Source organism: Anabrus simplex, chromosome 12 (assembly GCF_040414725.1).
Source record: "Anabrus simplex isolate iqAnaSimp1 chromosome 12, ASM4041472v1, whole genome shotgun sequence".
In the NCBI taxonomy this organism is placed as follows: Eukaryota; Metazoa; Arthropoda; class Insecta; order Orthoptera; family Tettigoniidae; genus Anabrus; species Anabrus simplex.
In genome coordinates, this window is record NC_090276.1 from 97,581,626 (window position 1) to 97,605,164 (window position 23,539).

Consider the following 23,539-nt stretch of genomic DNA (forward strand, 5'->3'; position numbering starts at 1 on the left):
ACAAACCGTTACAGTTCAATTTAACAGGTGAATAAAATATAACTTATGGTATAAATAGAAGTTGCCGGGCGATATAATTAGTATAAGTCAATCACCCGCAGGCATAGTCATTAAGGTTGAAGCATTAATCCAATAGACATGCTAAATGAATACCATCAAATAGTAATATACTGACATATTTATTCACCTGTCTCTTATATCCTGCATTCTAATACAGTCATTAATGTACGGGCTGATGAGAAATTACGTGAACATCAAACACATGCAATGATACAAAACGTTCTGTTCTGTTCTGTTCGTGAAGTTTATTTGGGCTCGTTATTTCACCCAGACACTATACCGTATGATATTTGTACTAGATCTACACACGCACACAATTTCAATAAAGTAGTACACCAATGCAGTTGACAATGTTTTCGGAGTACAAGTACTTGAAGATTGAGGGAAGTAGACCATGCAGCAAACTCACAAATGGTTTCAAAGCACTGAAAGTAGATCAAGAAAAGACGTATCACCTAGACAATTAAAAGGGAGGAATTACGTATACAAGACTAGGAGATATAGGAAAAGCACAGGGACACAAGGTATACTAATCTTCACGCTAGAGTGGCCGTCTCAGCGACTTCTACAAAACATACACACCGGGCCAACATATAAGGGACAAGCAGGAATGATACAAAACGATTTGTTTTCTTTCCAGCATACGAGATATCATGGAATAAACAGTAAGTCCAATCAATCAATATATACAGCAAACTGTCTTCTTAAATATGGAAGTTTACTCTTTGCTTCTCACCTACCGTGACCAAATACAGTAGAGACGATCGAGGGACAGCTATTAGAGCTCTCTCTAGCGGGTAGACCTGAGTACTACTGATTCTGCCATAAGAGCACGTGTATTTGTGTGTGAAGTTTTTGGTGTTATTTATACGTTTCCAGTGAGTTGACATGATTAAATAGTAGCGTGTGTCATTCCTTGATATCTCCTCTTAACATGAGGGGAAAGGTATGCGCTGTGTTTCGCTGCAGTAACTATGAAGTAGAGAAGAATGCGCGGTCTTTCTTTCGCTACCCTCGTGACAAGAAAATGTAAGTAATATTGTGTTTGCATATATATTCTTCCAGTGGCAAAGAGATTTTTATAGTACTTCATAATCTCCTGACCTGCTCGACTCATATTTTAACTGGCTTCAAATATAATACGCATATTTTATTGTATAGTGCAGCAGTTAACCCTCAATACCGTACCGATGTGATGTTGTAGGTGTGATCTGTGGATTTTGAAATGTCACAGAAGTGATTTGGATAAGGTGTACAAGAAAGAAGGGACGTTACGCTTATATAGGTATTATAAGATTTGTTCAGATCATTTCAGGCCAGCGACATTAAAAATCCTCGACGATACAGCGAAGGGTATGTTACATTTTTACTCTAATTGAACGTAAATATTCCTCAAAGCATCACTATCGACAACATTTTCATAATTTTCTTTCTTTTATCCCTCTTCTCAGATTAAAGCCGGGATTTTATAGATTTTCCTTTCTGTTAGTAGGCATCATGTTAAGATGAAAATTGTCCAGCCTTTAAATGTTAATTCATTGCATCATGCGTGTAGGGAATGTGCCGGTATTTTTATTGACAAGTGTCTTAATGTGATGATACAATGTTTTTAAATGAGACAAAAGACAAATCTAACTGCAAACTGCTAAAGCAAAAAAAAGAAAAAAAAAAGAAAAAAAAAGAAAAGTAATGCATAAATGAAAGATCAAGCCATTTCACAGCAGTCCATTTCACATCTTGTTTATATGTCTAGTATCAGTCTTTAAATAATAACCTTTTAAATAATTCTTCATTCATTTATCCAGACTTGCTTTAGCAACTTCGAAGTTAATATCTCAATAATACTTTCTTTCTAGACGCAATTTATTTATCCATTTTCGTATATGAATTTCCATTGATATTCGAATTTAGGGTGACTTTTCAGGTCACTAGAAACGCCACCACCGAATTGTCTCCCATTTTAACAAGGCTAAATCCGTAAGTGTCGCGTATTGTTACGAGGCGTTTTCTACATAATTGTAATGAATTACAAATATATAAAAGTAAATATGATAAGTGAAGTACGTCAATTTGAAGGAATACGGGGAAAATGGTCATATCATGTGTTGCTTACAATTATTGCAGTCAGAGATTTGAAAAGGGGAGTAAGATATTTTTTCACAGGTAAGGATTAAAATCTGTAAACGAAAAGACAGTGACATGATTACATACCGTATTTAGAGAGTATAAGTGACAAAAATGACTTGTACTCTTCTCCCTTACATGGATATTAACATGTTTACTTGTGCCATTAGGAAAAAGCCTTATCTCTGATACACTTCTTTACATATAACTCAGAGAAATAGAGTAGGCGAAGCTTTATCTGTCCCTGTAATAATTAAGAGGGGTATTCCTCAAGGCAGTATTATTGGACCTTTATGTTTTCTTATATATATATCAATGATATGTGTAAAGAAGTGGAATCAGAGATAAGGGTTTTTGCAGATGATGTTATCCTGTACAGAGTAATAAATAAGTTACAAGATTGTGAGCAACTGCAAAATGACATCGATAATGTTGTGAGATGGACAGTAAGCAATGGTATGATGATGAACGGGGTTAAAAGTCAGGTTGTGAATTTCACAAATAGGAAAAGTCCTCTCAGTTTTAATTACTGCGTTGATGGGGTGAAAGTTCCCTTTGGGGATCATTGTAAATACCTAGGTATTAATATAAGGAAAGATCTTCAAGGGGGTAATCACATAAATATGATTGTAAATAAAGGATACAGATCTCTGCACATGATTATGAGAATATTTAGGGATTGTAGTAAGCATGTAAAGGAGAAGGCATAAAAGTCTCTGGCAAAATCCCAACTAGAGTATGGTTCCAGTGTATGGGACCCTAACCAGAATTACTTGATTCAAGAACTGGAAAACAACCAAAGAAAAGCAGCTCGATTTGTTCTGGACGATTTCCGACAAAAGAGTAGCGTTACAAAAATGTTGCAACGTTTGGGTTATGAAGACTTGGGAGTAGTATAATTGGATGGTTCGGCCGCCGCCTCCGCCTCCGGCTCTCGGGAAAGGCCTCCGCCGACCGCGGGAAATTTGAATTTTGGCGGGAAATTTGAATTTTGGCGCGAAATTTGAATTTGTAAACAAAGCCACGTGCTTTTTGACAGCTGTCATCGACAACAACGCATCGCTAACCTCACTGCTGCCATCTTGACGGGCCTAAACCTCAGTAGTACCAACTTAACCTAACTAGCGCGAGATTTGAATCGGTAAACAAATCTACGTGCTTTTTGACAGCCACGTGCTTTTTGACAGACAACAACGCATCGCTAACCTCAGTACTGCCATCTTGACGGGCCTAAACCTCAGTAGTACTAACTTAACCTAACTAGCGTGAGATTTGAATAGGTAAATAAATCCACGTGTTTTTTGACAGCCACGTGCTTTTTGACAGACAACAACGTATCGCTAACCTCAGTGCAGCCATCTTGACGGACCTAAACCTCAGTGGTACCAACTTAAACTCACTAGCGCGAGATTTGAATCGGTAAACAAATCCACGTGCTTTTTGACAGCTGTCATCCGCCATCTTTAAACTACAGAGCAACGTGCTGCCCTCTTTATCGCAGTAGCTGCAAATTCGTCACCTGTCATCGGCAGTGCTGCCATCTTGGCGGGCCTAAACCTTAGTGCTACCAACTTAACCTCACTAGCGCGAGATAAACAAATCCACGTGCTTTTCTGACAGCTGTCATCTGCCATCTTCAATCTATAGAGCACAGTGCTGCTCTCTTTAGCTACTTACCTTTGAAATGTGGTGGCGGATAATTTGAAAAATGCTTTTTGACAGCAGCCATCTTTGAGCACCGAGCGGCCCTCTTTAGCTAGATACCTTTGAAATGTAGTGGCAGGCAATTCCACGTGACAGCAGCCATCTTTAATCAAGAGAGCACCGTGCTGCCCTCTTTGTGGTGGCGGGAAATTCCACGTGCTCTTGTTTGGAAACAAACTCACGTGCTTTTTCTGACAGCTGTCATCCGCCATCTTGCATCACAAACCTCAGCGCTGTACTCTTTAGCTAGATACCTTTGAAATGTGGTGGCGGCAAATTCTACATTCTCTTGTTTGGAAACAAACCTATGCGCTTTCTTGACAGCTATCATCCGCCATAGTTAATCCAGAGAGCACCGTGCTGCCCTCTTTAGCTACTTACCTTTGAAATGTAGTGGCGGCAAATTCTACGCGCTCTTGTTTGGAAACAAACCCATGTGCTTTTCTGACAGCTGTCATCCGCCATCTTTAATCCAGAGAGAACAGTGCTGCACTCTTTAGTTGAAATGTGGTGGCGGCAAATTCCACGTGCTCTTGTTTGGAAACAAATTCTACGTGCTCTTCAGCTGTCATCCACCATCTTTAATCAAGAGATCACCGTGCTGCCCTCTTTGTGGTGGCGGATAATTTGAAAAATTCTTTTTTGACAAGCAGCCATCTTTAATCCAGAGAGAACAGTGCTGCCCTCTTTAGCTACTTACCTTTGAGGCGGTTAATTTGAAAAATTCTATTTGACAAGCTGCCAGCCTTAATGAAAAGAGCATCGTGCTGCTATCTTGCGGGTAATTTTTACGTCACAGCTGTCATCCACCATCTTGCATTGCTAACCTTAGTGCTGCCCTCTTTAGCTACTTACCTTTGAAAAAAATCTATCTGACAAGCTGTCATCCGCCATCTTGCATTGCAAACCTCAGTGCTGCACTCTTTATTTGAAATGTGGTAGCGGATAATTTGAAAAAATTCTTTTTTGACAAGCAGCCATCTTTGAGCACCGTGCTGCTATCTTTATCGTAGTAGCGAGCAATTTAATAACTAGATGCTTTTTTCTAACAGCTATCATCCGCCATCTTGCATCGCAAACCTCAGTGCTGCACTCTTTAGTTGAAATGTGGTGGTGGATAATTTGGATTAATATTTTTTGACAAGCAGCCATCTTTAATCCAGAGAGAACAGTGCTGCCATCTTTAGCTACCGCCATCTTACATCGCTTACCTCGGTGCTGCACTCTTTAGTTGAAATGTGGTGGTGGTAAATTCGAACAAGTTTACTCATACATCGGGGGAGCTAGAGTAAGCACGTGCTGCAGTGATGACGTCATCATGCATGTTTAGACTTGTTCGTTTTCTTAAGAGTAAGTCGGTGTAAAGGAATGTGGTGGCGGTAATTTCGAACAAGTTTAAACATGCATCGGGAAAGCTAGAGTAAGCACGTGCTGCAGTGATGACGTCATTGTGCATGTTTAGACCTGATCGTTTTTCTTAAGAGTAAGTGGTGTAAAGCAATGCAAGAAGTACGACATTTTTGAATGCGATCAAATATTTATTTACAAATGTACTACAACAGTGTTCGTTTTTGCTGCTGACAAGGTTGGTATGCTTCTTAACAACGTATGCTTCTGAAATGCCTCCTGCAACATTCAAATTAAACAAAACATTTAGAAATATATTATACTAAGTATGTTATGCTTTACAGAGAAGATCATATACTCCTTACCTTGTTGTTATTCCTTTTCGGAATCATCTTCATCATGAGGTACTAGAGAAAGTTCATTCATACACTGTGTACAGTGTTCAATCCTCGGATTTGGTCCATCCCAATCATCATCACCATTTTCTCCTCGATGCTTGTAATGTCGTTGACATGTTCTGCATAAAGCTACTTCGATCGACATCTTACTGTGTAGAGGAATGATGCCCCAAAAATTATGCACGTAAGAGGCAGCGTACGTAGGTAAAAATCCTGGTGGTAAGTATTGAATAAGATGTTTCGGCATCTACGATCTATTTTATAGAACATCTTAATAGCCTCACTCACTCGTGTAAGATAAATAAGATGTTGCGTATGAGCATGCAAACAGCATGTGCATTTGCAGTTTTGTTCCATAGCGTACGATGTCGAAGCACACACTAATGAAAATGATAAAGAGCTATTCTTATTTACAGTCTCGTAACAATATTCGTTAGCGGATGGTAGGTATCATCACTCATATGAATAATAAGACAATAGGCTGCTGTGTTAGCAGGAATGTTTTCAGATGTTTCAAATTCTAAACGAATATCAACTGGAGATTCTTTTATAGATTCTTCATGATAAGAGCAGTCTATAACAACAATCGGTGCTTTATTTATAATTCTTGAGGTGTAAATAGCGGACGATCTTCTTTCTGATAATACGATGATTGAAATTTACAAAACATGTCATAGAGCATCCCAAACTTATTTTTCTCAAAGTTAATGTCTATGTTTTCGTTGGGATACGTAATTCCGTTGAGATATAGTCTAACGTGTCTTAATTTACAGTGATCAAACAGTGAGCTATCTTTTTCGTGATTGAATTTACGATTAGTTTGAAATCCAAAAATAATGTACAAGGGCTTCTCAGTACAACGTGATGTTTTAACAGCCCAGCTATGCTTGTTTGTAAGTGGTAACACAGGATATTCATGCACCTCCCAACTTCTAAAACGTATAGGTAATGGTGTATCATTTTCTACAATCTTGAGCAATCGAAGTTTTTCACTATCAGATAAGGTTACATGTGGAATCCTCCACAGTATACGATGCAGTGTTATTTTCGATTCTACTGGTGTTTCTACTGCTTTAAGAGAATTGTAATCACTTCGATCACGGATTAGAATAAGCTCTTGTTTTGCGTTGATTATAATACGTGTAAAGTCTTCTGCGAATCCAAAAATATGTTTCAGTGATAACATACCCGTAAAAGTACCATCCTCATTAATCATCCAGTTGTTAGTAGCTTTTGGACACCATCCAGCCATCCGCAAAAGATTACTTTCTTCATCACACAAAGAAGGGTAGAGTTTCATTGCACTTGTAATACCAACATTCTTCGTTCGATCTATTTCAACATTATTTACTTCATATCGCGCTTCAGAAAAGAGAAAAGCTAGAGCATGGTTGTTTAGTTGTGAAGTGCTTGGTCCACTTCCATCCGACTTTTCTAGTCGTCCTTCAATATAGAGGTAGCTTTCGTGTGGTAAGGTGTATACATCTTGCTGATTAATAATAAAATGAATTTCATCATTGTTATTTAATCCAAACGTAAAAGGTTGGTAGGAATGAAGCTCACTTCGTACTACACCTTCACGACTTTCTACTGTATTCGTAATGTCTAGCATTTCTTCCATTCTATTGTAGTAGTGTATATCCTAAATCTTGGAGTATCTGCTTATGGGTATCTGTTAACTCGATGAGTCTCTGCACACATTTAGTATGTCTTTGGAATGTACACCGTGTTTTATATATGGTTTTCATACTGGTTTAAGATGTAGTTTGTAAGCTACGTACGCGTGCTGATCTAAATGAATAAGCTGATTATGTTTATTTACAAGTCTAAGAGTAATGTTGCTAATGTGTTTTACAGACACAGGATGATAAAGAACTACTGCTGGTTTCTCACAAGTAGTATATCCACGTTCCTCTGTAGCAATAAAGTCGTGCAGGACGTGCGAAGGTTGTAGATTACTATTCAAGTCTGTAATAATATTACAAGTAATGTTCACATTATAATCATCGAAGAGTTTTATAGGTTGATCAGACTCGTAACGTACGTTCGGTAGGAGCTCCCTCGATGAAAATCCCAGCAGTGGTCCAATCGATTCAGGTTGTGATTTGAAGTCAGTCTTAAATGATGATTCAATAACACATTTACGTGTAATGTTGCTTATAGTGATTGAGAACTTGTAATTATAATTACTAAAACTATCTTCCCCAAACTGATCAATTAACGTACTTTCAATATAGTCGTGAATACTGTCTACTGTATAACTACCTGAGGGTAGTGTTAGCACATAGTCATCGTAATAGAACTTGTTTACACCATCACGCACATTATAGATTTTATTGTAGCTTTCAAACGATACTAGTCCAAGACTATGCGGCTGATAACCAAGTTCGATTGGTGGATTAAAATAGATGGTTGTTTCAGGTCCTTCTCCACGTACAGCAAACGTTCTTTCACTGTTCGTCATCACGTAGACACTAATGCACTTTCTCTACTGTCTGGGTTTGATATAAGAACATAAGACATAATCGTCCGCACATGCGTGTATTAAAGTTTTGCACACGGTTTTTATTGTAAACAATGTCTGCACTGCTTCCGAAATAACGTATGAGCTCAAAAGGAGGAGGTAAGTCTCCATAGCTATCAAAATACCATACTTTAGATTTACGTTTTACATAAGCAACGTAATGAGTTCCAGGTCCACGACTGTCGTCCAAGTTAATTACGGCACTTTCACGTTCACGTGGGCGCGCTGGTAGTTGATCGCGCATATACACTCCTCGAAAATAATGAATTCCTAGTTGTTTAGCAAACATAAAACTTCATCATGCGTTAGAGCTCGATGTGGCAGTGCATTCAGTAGACGTTTTTTGGAGAAATGTAGATACCAAGGCCTTCCTTGTATGGCGCTAGCTTCATGTTCACACCTTTGCCTCGTAACGCAATTGCCTCCATCGTCTTGTTATGACGTTCACTCTCTTTCAACTGTTGTTTCGCTTCTTCTACAGCTTTGACAGTTCTCGCTACAGCACTAGCACCACCTAGCAATGACCCTAAAGCTGCTAAGCCAGCAAACAGCGCAGGAAGAAATCCTCCTCGTTTTGGTACAGGAATAATTCGTGCACGTTTACTAAATATTGCTCTGCACTTTGGAGAAATTCTCGCTCTTGCTGCGCGTAACGCCTTAGTAATAGCTACACGAGGATTGTATTCCCCTCGAATAGCTTTTTGCGCAGCCTTTATAACATCTTTCCATCCAACAGTTTTTACTTTCTTCTTCTTCTTCTTCATGTCGTTTGGATATCGTTGTTTCACCATGCTGTACACGACTTTACTAGTCAAGAGGAAATCATAAACTAACCGTTGCCTCTTGTTTTGTTTAATATATATATTACTATTACGCACTTTATGATTCAGTTATCATGAAGATTATAAAGCAGCAAGACACACTACCTGTTACCGACATTGTACCACATCTCTTACCTAGTTCTAGTACAACTACAAGAAAACGTCATGGAACGTTGTTTCCTTTTACTGTTCGATGTATTATATCAGGTCCGTCGGGATGCGGTAAAACAAATCTTTTACTCACACTTATTACTTCTGTAAATGGTGTACGCTTCGAGAATATTTACGTTTTCGCAAAGTCACTCTATCAGCCGCTATACACTATTCTACAAACTGTAATGCACGATCTACTTAAACATGAAATAAGATATTTTAAATTTAATTCGCATGAGCAAGTACCATCACCAGACGATGTGCTTCCTAATTCTCTTATGATCTTTGATGATGTCGCAACAGAACAGCAAAAGGTTATTCGTGCATTCTTTAGTATGGGTCAGCATAAATATGTTGATTGCATCTATTTTTGCCAAACCTATTCTCGTGTGCCTAAGCAGTTGATACGCGACAACGCAAATGTTATTGTGCTTTTTCGGCAAGATGAGCGCAACATGCGACATGTGTATAACGATCATGTTAACACTGATATGACATTCGATGACTTTAAACGTATGTGTGCTAAATGTTGGTCATTACAGCGTTACAGCTTTTTAGTTATTGATAAAGAAAGTGATGTACAGCATGGACGATATCGCATGGGTTTCGATCATTTTATATGCATTAACACAGAATTACAGTAACTACTTGATTAAAAACCATCATCATGTTAACATCTAGCAAGGAGATCACAAAACATATCATCCAAGCTCGAAACAATATTCGACGGAAATTTAAAGAGCTTAAACGTATTCAAGCAGACACGGATTTATTTTTAAAAACACAACTAAGTACACCACTCAAAGAAATTTTTAATTCTACTTCATTACCGCAGTCTATTTCAAGTTTTACTTCTATGCAAACATCATATCATAAAGCGAAGCATGAAGAAGAAAAGCATGAACAAGATAAGGAAGAGAAGAAGCAGGATGTAGATCAAGAAGAGGAAGATAAGGAAGAAGAAGAACTTAATGATACATCACCATCTAAGCGTGTTGAGTTTTTAACTACAGATGTTATTGCTGAAACACCTACTACATCGACGCAAAATCTACCATCTTTGTCTGAGGTTATGATTACACCAGAGTATCGCAATCAGTTTAGAACTTTTATTCAAGATACCTATGGATCTCTCTTTGCACCTTATATAGAAAAACTTTTTACAGGACAAACTGACACTACCTACGGTATTCGCTACGAAGATGACTGTTTCCGGATAGGAAATTCAAATGTTAAGATTAATAACAACAAACTCATTGTAAAAGGTGTTACCTATAAACCTACGAAAGGACTCTTAGAACTTCTTTTCTCACGAATACCTAACAAGGATATAATTTTACAAGATGATCTTAAAAAATATAAAGCAATACTTTTTGCTACTGACGCAACACGACGTAATTACAAGAGAACAGAAGCTGTAAATGCGAATAAGAGTTACAAGTATCGTGAGTTTATTTCTAAGCTGTTTCCGACTGCACGTAATCTTGATGTTATCTACAAGCCTTTGTTGCCGTATGTGGATGTAAGATACTGGAATGACCCAAACTTACTCGTTGAACGATTACAACTTTTAAGAGCATCGCAAGAGGCTGGTCACACTGGTCACGGATCAGAAATTCTAGAAATAGAAAGAGAACTACGCTATGCCGGTAATATTTTGTAATGGCTCGTCAAGAGAAGATCTCACCTGTAAAGGTAAACATCGCACATGAGATACATAAACCAGCACGTCGCACCTACTGTCGCAGACGCGTTATTACACGAGGAAAAGATGATCTCTGGCAAGCAGACTTAGTAGAAATGATTCCATATGCCTCTAGTAATAAGGGGTATAAGTATCTACTTACTGTTATCGATGTGTACTCGAAGTTTGCTTTTGCACAACCCGTGCGTTCTAAAACAGCAGCTCAAGTTAAAGAAGCATTTAAACATATTGTTGAAGAATCGAAACGCTGCCCAAGGCTTCTTCAAACTGATCAAGGTAAAGAGTTTTACAACAAGGATTTTTCTTCTTATCTCAAGTTACTTGACATTCAACACTACTCTACGTTCAGCAATCTCAAGGCAAGTGTTGTAGAACGCTTTAATCGTACACTCAAAACAATGATGTGGCGAGAATTTACAGCGCAAGGTTCATATCGTTGGATTGATCTGCTACCTAGACTTTTATCTATCTACAACGATACACCTCATCGCACTATCGGAACAAAGACACGTCTTGTTACAAAGAATACACCTCGTATAAATGCTATTCATCTTGTAATTAAAACAGCTGATCTACGTCGCCATCGCTTTAAAGAAGGTGATTTTGTTCGCATCAGCAAACACAGGTCTATCTTTGCAAAATGATACACACCTAACTGGAGCACTGAAATTTTTCAAATCAGAAGTGTTAAGCTTACTAATCCAGTTACGTATTTACTTCGCGATCTCAGAGGACAGCCTATTGAAGGAGGATTCTACATGGAAGAACTGCAGAAAACAAAATATCTTGATCACTATTTAGTTGAACGTGTTATTCGACGTCGTGGCAATAAACTGTATGTTAAATGGCTTGGTTTTAATAAGAGCTTTAATTCATGGATTAATAAAGAGGATGTACTTTAAATCTTATGTGTGTTTTCTTTTAATCCTCTACGTTTACTTTCTTCTAAGTCACTAGGACATGCTGTAGGATTAAACAACACCTGTAATATGTTTTGACAATTCATATTTATTTTAGAATATATATATATATATATATATATATATATATATATATATATATATATATATATATTTTTATCCTCTGTTTATTTTACGGACTTTGTCACTCAGTTTTCGTTTTATTGCACCAACAACGACAAGTGCTGCTATCTTCTGAGCAGCTAAAGCACTATTCAATAACACACACACACACACACACACACACACGCAGCATAACTGTACGAAGCAGATTTTAACAGCTACACGACATACTCTATGCAGGCAGCATGTAACTACGTGTCAGGCGAACGTGTTCTAGGGTCGCAGGGGAGATGAAGCACGAAGAAAAGAAGATCAATCACTCTATTGATGAGTCCACGCCCAACATGCTTCCTCATCTTTTTCCCAGCACGTTTCTTCACCTTTTCCTTGTTTACTCTTTCCACAGCCATGATAGGTGTTTATAAGCGAATACAACTCGTTAGTTTTAGGTCTGTGATACAGTTTAATTAGTTGACGTGTACGGCACTGTCTCACAGAAGGTCTTCTACCTAAACTCACGTGTTCATGATGTAAACTACACGTTTGAAGCTCTGACAAAACAGGATCTTGAGTCCACTCACGAGGCACCTTTTCCCAAATCTTCTTTACAGCATTCGCAGCTACATTAACCAAAAATGCCTTTGGTAATGCATTTAACTTTCTTCAGTAAAAGTGTTTAGTTTCGTTTTGCATGCATAAAACTTTACGATCGCCTTTTCAACTGCGTTACACTTAGTATCTTTTAGAAATGACATGATGCCTTCACTCTACAAATGTTTCTTTTACACTAAGGTTATTTCGACACTGCAGTTTACATATGTTGTTCACTTCCCGGCATGCACTGCAACACAACCAATCAAAGAGCATGCATACATGTTGTAAAGACTGTTCACTTGTTTCTCTACTATGCTCTTTCGGAAGAGTTTTAAATGATGGGCACCCCAATTCATGCATGTCGATAAATTCACACGATGATGGTAGAAAATCACGCGACCATTCTTTCTTTTCACAACCCTTTAAAAGAACATGATCTGCTCTTGACAAATGTGCATTCATCATTAAAGGTAGAAAACGATAAGGTATTCCTTTTTCTTCCCACTTCATACCTAAATTGTTTTCAATCCACTGAGTCTGCTTTTTATCTTCATCTGTTTGCAAACAGTAAGGGAACGGTGGGCTAAATACTAAACTAATAAGTTTTGGTGCCCACAACACACTGCAATCTAACACAGCCACATCTTTAAACACAAATTTGTTTCCGTTTACTTTAAAGCCTTGCACATCAACTATTAATGTTTTCGTCATGTTTGCACTCCACTCTCTATCACTGTTTCTCGAAGACTAAAGCGTTTAGTCAACGAACGGGTTTAAACATGCACATCTACGATAACGTCATCACTGCAGCACGTGCTTACTCTAGCTTTCCCGATGCATGTTTAAACTTGTTCGAATTTACCGCCACCACATTCCTTTACACCGACTTACTCTTAATAAAACGGACAAGTCTAAACTTGCATGATGACGTCATCACTGCAGCACGTGCTTACTCTAGCTCCCCCGATGTCTGAGTAAACTTGTTCGAATTTACCGCCACCACATTTCAACTAAAGAGTGCAGCACCGAGGTAAGCGATGTAAGATGGCGGTAGCTAAAGATGGCAGCGCTGTTCTCTCTGGATTAAAGATGGCTGCTTGTCAAAAAATATTAATCCAAATTTTCCGCCACCACATTTCAACTAAAGAGTGCAGCACTGAGGTTTGCGATGCAAGATGGCGGATGACAGCTGTTAGAAAAAAGCATCTAGATATTAAATTGCTCGCTACTACGATAAATATAGCAGCACGGTGCTCAAAGATGGCTGCTTGTCAAAAAAGAATTTTTTCAAATTATCCGCTACCACATTTCAACTAAAGAGTGCAGCACTGAGGTTTGCAATGCAAGATGGCGGATGACAGCTTGTCAAATAGATTTTTTTCAAAGGTAAGTAGCTAAAGAGGGCAGCACTAAGGTTAGCAATGCAAGATGGTGGATGACAGCTGTGACGTAAAAATTACCCGCAAGATAGCAGCACGATGCTCTTTTCATTAAAGATGGCAGCTTGTCAAATAGAATTTTTCAAATTAACCACCTCAAAGGTAAGTAGCTAAAGAGGGCAGCACCGTTCTCTCTGGATTAAAGATGGCTGCTTGTCAAAAAAGAGTTTTTCAAATTATCCGCAATCACAAAGAGGGCAGCACGGTGATCTCTTGATTAAAGGTGGTGGATGACAGCTGAAGAGCACGTAGAATTTGTTTCCAAACTAGAGCACGTGGAATTTGCCGCCACCACATTTCAACTAAAGAGTGCAGCACTGTTCTCTCTGGATTAAAGATGGCGGATGACAGCTGTCAGAAAAGCACATGGGTTTGTTTCCAAACAAGAGCGCGTAGAATTTGCCGCCACCACATTTCAAAGGTAAGTAGCTAAAGAGGGCAACACGGTGCTCTCTGGATTAAAGATGGCGGATGATAGCTGTCAAGAAAGCGCATAGGTTTGTTTCCAAACAAGAGAATGTAGAATTTGCCGCCACCACATTTCAAAGGTATCTAGCTAAAGAGTACAGCGCTGAGGTTTGTGATGCAAGATGGCGGATGACAGCTGTCAGAAAAAGCACGTGAGTTTGTTTCCAAACAAGAGCACGTGGAATTTCCCGCCACCACAAAGAGGGCAGCACGGTGCTCTCTTGATTAAAGATGGCTGCTGTCACGTGGAATTGCCTGCCACTACATTTCAAAGGTATCTAGCTGAAGAGGGCAGCTCGGTGCTCAAAGATGGCTGCTGTCAAAAAGCATTTTTCAAATTATCCGCCACCACATTTCAAAGGTAAGTAGCTAAAGCGGGTAGCACTGTGCTCTATAGATTGAAGATGGCGGATGACAGCTGTCAGAAAAGCACGTGGATTTGTTTATCTCGCGCTAGTGAGGTTAAGTTGGTAAATGACTTGATATTCTTCCGCCGTTGACACGTGTGGCTGACGTCACGTACCCCAGAGCGTGGGACCGAAGGTAATCACCCCCTCGTCACGTGTCAAATCCATGCTATCAAGAATCCAACTTTTAAATGATTGTCGATTTATACATAATGTTCTTAGGGCACAAAGATCATGGGTTCAGTACGTGATAGCGATCACAAATCACACATGCATCCCTCATTTGGCGAGTGATACTTCGTCGTGGAGCATAGTTTGAAGTGAAAACCATGCACAGCAAGCCTTGTTGATACGTGCCGTAACTCGTTGTTGGCTTCCTTCCATTTGTCATTCATCATCACTTCCGTACTGTTGAAGTCCAACCAGATTTCCGATTTCTTTCTCTCATATTCGCGAAATAAACTTTGGCACGCTGGAGTTGATGGGAGAATTTGTCCCGTATTTCCTCCAAAAACATGATTTCCCTAGTTAGCTCATACATCAGTCTCGAAGAGGTGAATTTCGATAAACATAGGGCTCTCTTTAAAATGTTGCTTTTATCTTCTCCACATCCTGTAAATTTCTTACCGACAGATGCTGCCAGATACTGGAGATGCCGTAGGTTATTACAGGTGCTATTTTCACTCTGAATAACTTCAACGCTGTCTGAAGGGATATTTTATACAAATATTTGATGTCATTAATAGCTACCACTGCTGTCGTTAATCTTTGTTTGATATGCACTGTGAAATTGGTTCCTTGTATATGCAGTGTTATTCCGAGGTATTTACATTTGTTCACACTGGTTAATGGTTTTCCATCCAAATATATCACACCACTTGCTGCATGTCTGCCTCCTTTCCTAAAGGTCACAGTCATGGTTTTACTTCTGTTAACATGAAGTTCATTTGTTTTAGCCCACTCTACGAGCCGATAAAATGCCAACTGCAGAGCAGTTATTGATCTGGACACTAAAACCATGTCATCTGCGTACATATGAATGTTCGTGCGTTCTTCGTTGCCTGAATGACATCATGTGTTGCGACGTTAAAAAGGAGAGGACTTAAAGGATCACCCTGTAGTACACCTGTAGTCTGGTCTGTTGGATCGGATATTGTGATCGAGTCGTCTATTTGCACCTCATTCTTTGCCGGGATGTTTTTTAGTAATTGCAATAATGGATTATTTTTTCCTATGAGATCCTCAATCCTTGATATGACTTGTGTTCGACTAATTGTACCAAAGGCTTTCGAATAATCTACGAATATAACATGTAGCTTTCCCTTCCTTAATCTAAAGGTTTCATGAATATCATTTTGAAGGCATTCTATAGCCTGCATGGTGGACCGGTTTTTCCTAAATCCAAATTGCTCTCCTGAGAGATACTGATCTATTAAAGCATTCAGCCTTTGCGTTAACAGTTTAGTCACTATCTTCAATAATGTGCATTCTAGTGCTACTCCTCGATATGAATTAGGGTCGCTTAAGTCTCCTTTCCCTTTATAAAGGGTCTTTATCGTTGAAGTCCGCCATCGATCTGGTATTCTTCCCTGTTTAACACATTCGTTGAATAGGCTAGTAAGGGGTTCAAAGAGAACAGGAGCCAAACTCTTCAAATGTTTATTATATATCATGTCTGGCCCGTGAGCTTTGTTATTTTTCAAATTTAAGAGTACCTCCTGTATCTCTTGTGCGCTTAACATATCTATTGTTCCGTCAATTTCGGTGCTATCGTTGATTATGCGTGGTCTCGAGTCCTTAAATGTCAAAACCTGTGTGTAATGAGCCGTCCACGTGCTCATGGAATATTCCGAGGGAATGTTGGTCGTTTCGGATTGATAACCATGTAAGGGTTATTTTCTGCCTCTTCTATCTGTCTTAGTGCTGTCTGTTCATAGTATTTCGCTTTAGTTTCCCTTATTAGCTTTTTGTATTCCCTTCTTTTCCAGGCGTACATTATTAGTGCTTCTTCTTCTAGCGTGTCTGCAGCAGTATGGAGGACCCGGCAAAAGGACCCGTTGGACCATGGTTTTGCTCTTTTCTCGGTTTGACTATATTTTATAGCGGAATTTAGGATATAGTTTTGTAGTTTCGATACGGCACTATCAATATCACCATCTTGGACATGTAGGGGCACCATATCTATTAATGCATTAGACTCTGATATTACCTGTATGTTGATTTTCCTTGATACTTCCGTAGTTTTAGTGACGGCTCTGGTTCTCTCTCGCAGCATCAGTGTTGTTGCCACTGGTAATTGCTTCCTGGTTGCTGCGTAGAACTGTCTGGGAAATCATTTCGACGTCCTTCATATTGGAAAATAACAAATCTATAGTGCTACTTCCATTATGGCATATATATGTATTTTCACTTGGTTCGTTAATAAGGCTTAACCCTTCTGTCTTGAGGTATTCCAGAAGTACCTCTGTTTTAGAGTTGCGAATATCTATCCTGCAATTCAGGTCTCCCATGAGTATTACTAGATCCCGTGGTTGTATTCTCTGAAGCCCAACACTAATAATATTCACAATATTTTCTGCCTTGTATCATGGTGAGAAGTATACGCCTATCACTGTGCATAGTTTTGTTTTTACTATTATCATCTCCGGTACTTCGTACATCAATTTGAAGGGAACCATTTTGGGTTTGAGAAGGCATGAGATTCCTCCCACTGGTCTACCCATTTGTCCTTGAGTGGCAAAAACATGCATCGTATAAAAAGTAGAAATATTCCACTCTCTAGTTAGAAAAGTTTCTTTTAAAATGATCAAATCAAAGTCCGCTAAATCATCGTTTGGTAACATATGGAATGCATTTAGTGCACTTTCAGCGTTCCATGTCATCAATTTCAATGTGTTACTTGTTTCCTTCCTATAGCTGTATGCTTTCTCTTTGGTGTCCTCGAAAAAGAAATCGCCTTACTAAGACACCTTTCGGCCAGAAGTGTGGTTGTTCTACTAACTCTCTCAGTTCGAACGGTATTCCTACTCTGAATGACTTATTGTTACCGACTGCTTTTAGCTGAGCACACTCAATCTTCCCGGTAATACCATTATCTTTTAAGTGCGCTACAAGATCCGCATCTTTAACCGTTTCGTGTATTCGGCCGACATATAACCAAGCTGATTTATCTCCTGCTCTTAGTTGATTGTTTTCAGGTGTCCTATTTTCCAATGATAAATTGTGATTTCTTGTATTTCTTTTTATCTGCTACTCTCCACTGAAGGTGCTCTTCATCGCTGTCTGTACCTTGTCGTCCAACAGTATGCATATCGGGTAATATTTTGTGATCCTTCCGTTTGGGATCTGTTCTGTCTCTATGATCGGGTATGTTCTCCGGTATGGACGATTCCTTTCCCCCATTGGGGTATACCTTTGCTTCAGGTTGTGTTGCTGGTTGGATTTCCTGGCAGTGCTGTTTCCCTTGACTAGCCACCTCTCTGAAGCTCTTCGTAGAATTGGTTGGGCCGGTCGGGCCTGTTGGTTCCTCGCTATGTTGTTCGGGATTTCTTCCCCTATGTTTCGTTTTGTTGGTATCCGGAGTTATGTCACCTATACCTACTGTAGAGGATCTGGTATGTTGTCCGGCGATGGTTGTTCTCAGAAAATTCAACTTCTGATTTATTTCGTTTACTTTTCGGTCTCTGTCGACATTCCATTTTAGCGCGTGGGGTTTGCAGCTACTGCATAACGAAGTCAGCTTGCAGTTCTTTCTTTTCTTCATATCATATTCACCCCTGATCATGCCGGTACATTCCTGGTGCTGCCATCTGTTGCAACTCTCACATTCAGTGGCGTGGTCTTCATCTCCCACTGGTTTCCTACAGATGTCACACTGCATCTCAGTCGTTACTTGCTCCGCTCCTGACTCTGTATTCTGCTTGCTGCGTGTCATTGTCAAGAGGTCAAAATGAAGATTTATTGCTATCCGCAAAGCAAAGTTCAATGTCACTCTCAATCCACAATCCAATGTCCACTCCCCTAGATAATATATCTGTAAGTAATATACCAGTTAGTTGGATATTCCTTGGTCTCGGGTACTTTTAGCTGGAAAAGATCCCGTACCCTTGTCGCTGCGTTTTATGGCTAATAGATGTCGTTAATTGTCACGGGTAATTATGAACTCCAAGATAGTCAACGGAGTTTTATATCTTACGATTACTCCTTGGCAAATACTTCTTGGCCAAATATTAAAATGGCGGGTCCAACCATGGTCCAACACAAATTCCGAAGATATCCAAATGTTTCAATTCATCATACGAGTAGCAAACCAGACCTAGGTAACACTATCTCTCATGAAGGTATACATTTGCACTGCATCAAATAATTATTCACCTATATTGAATTTTCAAAACACCATTTATCACACGTAAATCATAGCCCTCCGCTATTTCTGTGCGATTGACACGCTGAGCTTTAAAATGTTTTCTCCCAACCTCCTGACATGTTTAAATTGCCTATTGTCATGTTGCTTTTCCGAATCAGTTTTTAATTTTAGCCTGAGACCACTGTGATCAGAAAATATATGCTCTGTAACACCACATGTGAAGTCACTGTTTTGAATATGAGTGATTATGTTTTCCAGACAAGAATTTTTCCTGGTGGGTTGATCATTGGCAAGATAGAAATCATGAGACCTGAGAATTTCAGAATTTTTTTGCTGGATGATTCAACTAAAATATTAATATTAATATCACCTACACAGTAGATTTTGTAAATCCCATACCTCACTAAGTACTCTGCAAAATGATCCCACACGTTCAGAAAGGCATGACTATCAGAATCTGGTGTTCGGTACAGGGAAATAATTATCAATTTAGTATTTGTAAATATCACCTCTGTCACCTCAAATAACTTTTCTATACAGTACTCCTCTAAATCTAAAACAGTGTATTTCATATTAGACTTTATTTTACCATATATTGAAACTCCCGCATTTGAAATCCTACTTCTACAAAAATATGTAACTATCTCATATCCTGCTGGGATATAAAAACCAACCTCATCCTTTACAAGCCACTATACATTAATGCATAAAATAACAACTGGAGATTAATTCAAGAATATTTCAAGTTCACCTAGCTTATTTCTAATGGATTGAAGATTGATATGATAAACAATAAGGTCTGAATTTACATAATGTTCTCTTGAAACCTTGACTGCTGGTATAGGTTGGTCCACTGAAAGATGTTGTCTGGTATTAATATTCATACTATTTCCTAGTGTTCCATTTCACTCATGAGTTGAGAGCTTCCCTGGAACCCAGATCCTTGTACACAGATCTTGATTTAAGGATCTGAGTTTTCTGGCAGGTTTCCCTGTATATGCCAGTTTAGTGGTATAGATTTTCTTAAGTGCAAATTAGTTTGTAAATCTCTGTTGATAATGGTAGCAATTTGTCTACAGAGGGGTTGATTTTCCATTACCATTCAGATGTAACCCATGCCTAGTGAACATTTGCCTGCCAAGACCTAAAGTATCTACTGCGTAGACATTTCTAAAACTTTTAAATAATCTCTTGATTTTTGTATTTACATCATGCACAGCTTTGTTCACACACGAGTCCTCTAAAAGGTCATACTTACGTGGAACATTAACTGCAATTACTTTTGAGTCAGGTAGTTTGGAAATCATACCTCTGAGGGTCGTAATTAATTCATCACCTTCATTTGCAGCAATGTCATGTGAACCACTCAAAATCACCACATAACTGTCCTTCTCTAACACTGGATCACCACTTGAAAGGACGTCTCCTGTTTTGGCACCTGGTTTTACTAGTCCTAAAACCTCAGTTTCTGGATTCTGCAGCTCATCCTTGATGCCTTCTGCCACATCCCGCCCTTGACTGTTCGCGCAGAGATGAATTTTTGGTGATCTATACTTTCAGTTGGTATATGATGTTGAGGAAAATCCAATAAAAATCCTAAATGTGATGGAGTGTTATATAAGGTGACTGCGGAATGTCCTTTACACAGCGAGAACAATGTCGAATGAAGATTATTCAGGGTCATCAATTCTAGTGGCAACCGAAAAGTTTTCGACGTCTTGGCAGAAAAATCGAGCCTGGTTGCTGTTGACTACCAATGAGAGAGACTGTCAAGTAATGATGCGTAGAGTGTGTGTGTGTTAAACATTCGCAACGCGTGTGTAAAATGGTTGAAACTTCAACTAATGATTTACCTTGGGCAAAAGACGGTGTAATGAGGAAAAATAGAAAAAAGAATCTGGACGTTGTTTATAAAAACGAAAATAGCGTAATTCATTATCACTGTGTGCAGCAGGATGAAATGTATAAGAAAAAGGTTCTAGAAGCGTGCGCAGCTAGCGCTCGTGATTTGTTCATGAAAAGTCGAAAGGAAACGTTAGATACAATAATAGTTAAAGTGTTAAAGTCAGTTTATGCAGCAGTGAAAAGGGAATGGAGTTTCCATGATCATCCGGAGCTTATAAATCTACAGATCGCAAATGGCGTAGACATATCTTTATACAGACAAGAATGCGGCGGCAATGACCAATTTTATTGCGGAAAAATTACGTTTAAAATTAGTGAATTTTATCAAAGTGACTGACTGTTTTTCAATTTCTGTGGACGAGTCTACGAATGGGTTTTCTGAAAAACATTTGATTTTGTACGTTACATACGTTGACGAACAGAATGACGCTTGCTGCTGTTTCTATAAGCTAGTACCTGTTCAAAATGCTGATGCTAAATCGCTGAAAGAGAAACTTGTCCAAGCCTTTTCATAAGATGATATAGATGTAGAAATACTCAAAGATAAACTCGTGGGCTTTGGTTCGGACGGAGCTGCAGTGTTTACTGGCCGAAATAAGGTGTTGCTGCTAGAATCGGGAGGAACATATCTCCGCACTTGATCAGCGTGCATTGTATGGCTCATAGAATGGACCTTGTTTCAAAACAAGCTTTTAGTGTTGTGAATGCTGTTCATAATTTTGAACGCGTACTAGAAGAACTTTATAAAATTTTCAGTAGACCTTCTACAGATGCTGAACTGAGACATATTGCGGCAGTCCAGTGTTCTTTAAAGTCAAAAAAACTCTTCCATGTTCGTTGGATTTCAAGTGAGAAGGACTGTTTACTGGCAGTTTTTAAAGACTTCACTTGCATCATGGAATATTTAATCCGTGAATCTGAAAACCGTAAAGCAGAGCCGTCTACATTTTACAAGCCGGAGTCATGTAAGTTTGGCAACGTCCAGCGGAGGCGGAGGCGAAAGCGCGGGAGCTATCTGTGTATGTTGATGTGTAGTGAACTTCGTGTTGTGTTTATTTGTATTTTTCATGCATATGTTCGAGTATATGTAACAAGGTAGGTGACTGAGTGACATACGTAGAACCTATTATCGAAATACGTGAAGGCATGCCCCAATTTGGGTTATTAATAACACGTTTCGTGTATTTGTAGATGCCCAGAAAATGTTGTGTACCTATGTGTCGTAGCAACTATGACATCAAAAAGGATGGTTATGTTACCTCATTTAGGTTTCCTTCTGATGAGGAATTAAAACAAAAATGGATTCGTCAAGTTAAGCGGGATAATTGGGAACCTGGGAAGGATTCAGTCGTGTGTATAAAACATTTCACAGATGATAGTTTTTCAAAAGGGAAAAGTTTTGTGATAGTAAAGGCAATATAACTGTACAACCACCTAAACCTAATGAACTTCTTCCTAATGCATGTCCAACTATTTTCCCAAATTTGCCCAAATATTTGTCATCAAAGAGTGTAAAAGGAAAAGATCCTGAAGATAGGAGACTGGAAATTAAGAGTAGGGAAAACAAGAGGAAAACAGATTTGGAGGAATCAAAGCTTCAAGATGACTTAATAGCTGACTTTAATCATTTAAGATCCCTTTTTCATACCAAAATTGACATGTCAGTATGGCAGATCAGTATCTGTAATGAATTTCTTTGCACATACAGATTAAATCTGGATGATTTGCCAAATGTAAGTAATTTACTAAAAATTCACCAGGATATGCATGTGACTGTATATGTTAATAGTTATCAGGTGTCAGTCAAAGAAATTAAATGTTTAGCTGATGGTAAAATCTCCAAGTGGTCACAGCTAAATGAATATTTATTAAATTATACAGGAGCCACTGCTAGTAGTGTTAGTGTTGAATGTGTACAAAGTAATGTACTTAAAATGCTTGACAAGCTCATAGAGTTTTGTGAGGTTAGCAGTGAAAGCACAGACTTCTCATCTAACCTTGTTTTCATAAGGGAACAATTCGAACTTTGTACTAAAAGGAAAAAGAGTTACTCAAAAAGTACATTGATTCTTGCCTTTATGTTGAACTGTCAGTCTCATGCTGCTTATTGTTCTTTGCGTGAGAGTGGTACACTGATACTACCACACCCTAAGTACCTTGAAAAATTAGCAGCAAATTTACAAGTGTCACCTAATTTGGAAAAGGAAAACAGAAACTTTCTTTACCGAGTGACAAGGAATTTATCAGACATTGAAAAATATGTAGTTTTAAGTCTTGATGAAATTTATGTGAATCCCTCTCTTGAGTACAAGAACGGAGTACTCATTGATCAAGCCAAGAATAGCCCTTTACAAGAAGCAAGAACAATACAAGCTTTCATGGTGCATTCTGCATTTGGATCCTTTAAGGAAGTCATCTCTCTCACCCCAGTGAAAGCACAGTCCGGAGATATTTTATTTAACCTGACAATGAATGCTCTGACACTTGTTCAGAATACGGGAC

At 38.8% G+C, this 23,539-nt stretch overlaps 1 protein-coding gene across 1 annotated transcript in view; it reads right to left on the reverse strand.

Moving 5' to 3' along the window:
- The window catches only part of LOC136884174 (uncharacterized), a 40,999-nt gene extending 40,719 nt beyond the window's left edge, over positions 1–280 (reverse strand). Inside the window, exon 1 of the mRNA XM_068229826.1 lies at positions 188–280. The gene's annotated coding sequence lies outside the window, so the exon portion shown is untranslated. The remainder of the gene's footprint in view (positions 1–187) is intronic.
- Positions 281–23,539: the final 23,259 nt, after the last annotated feature.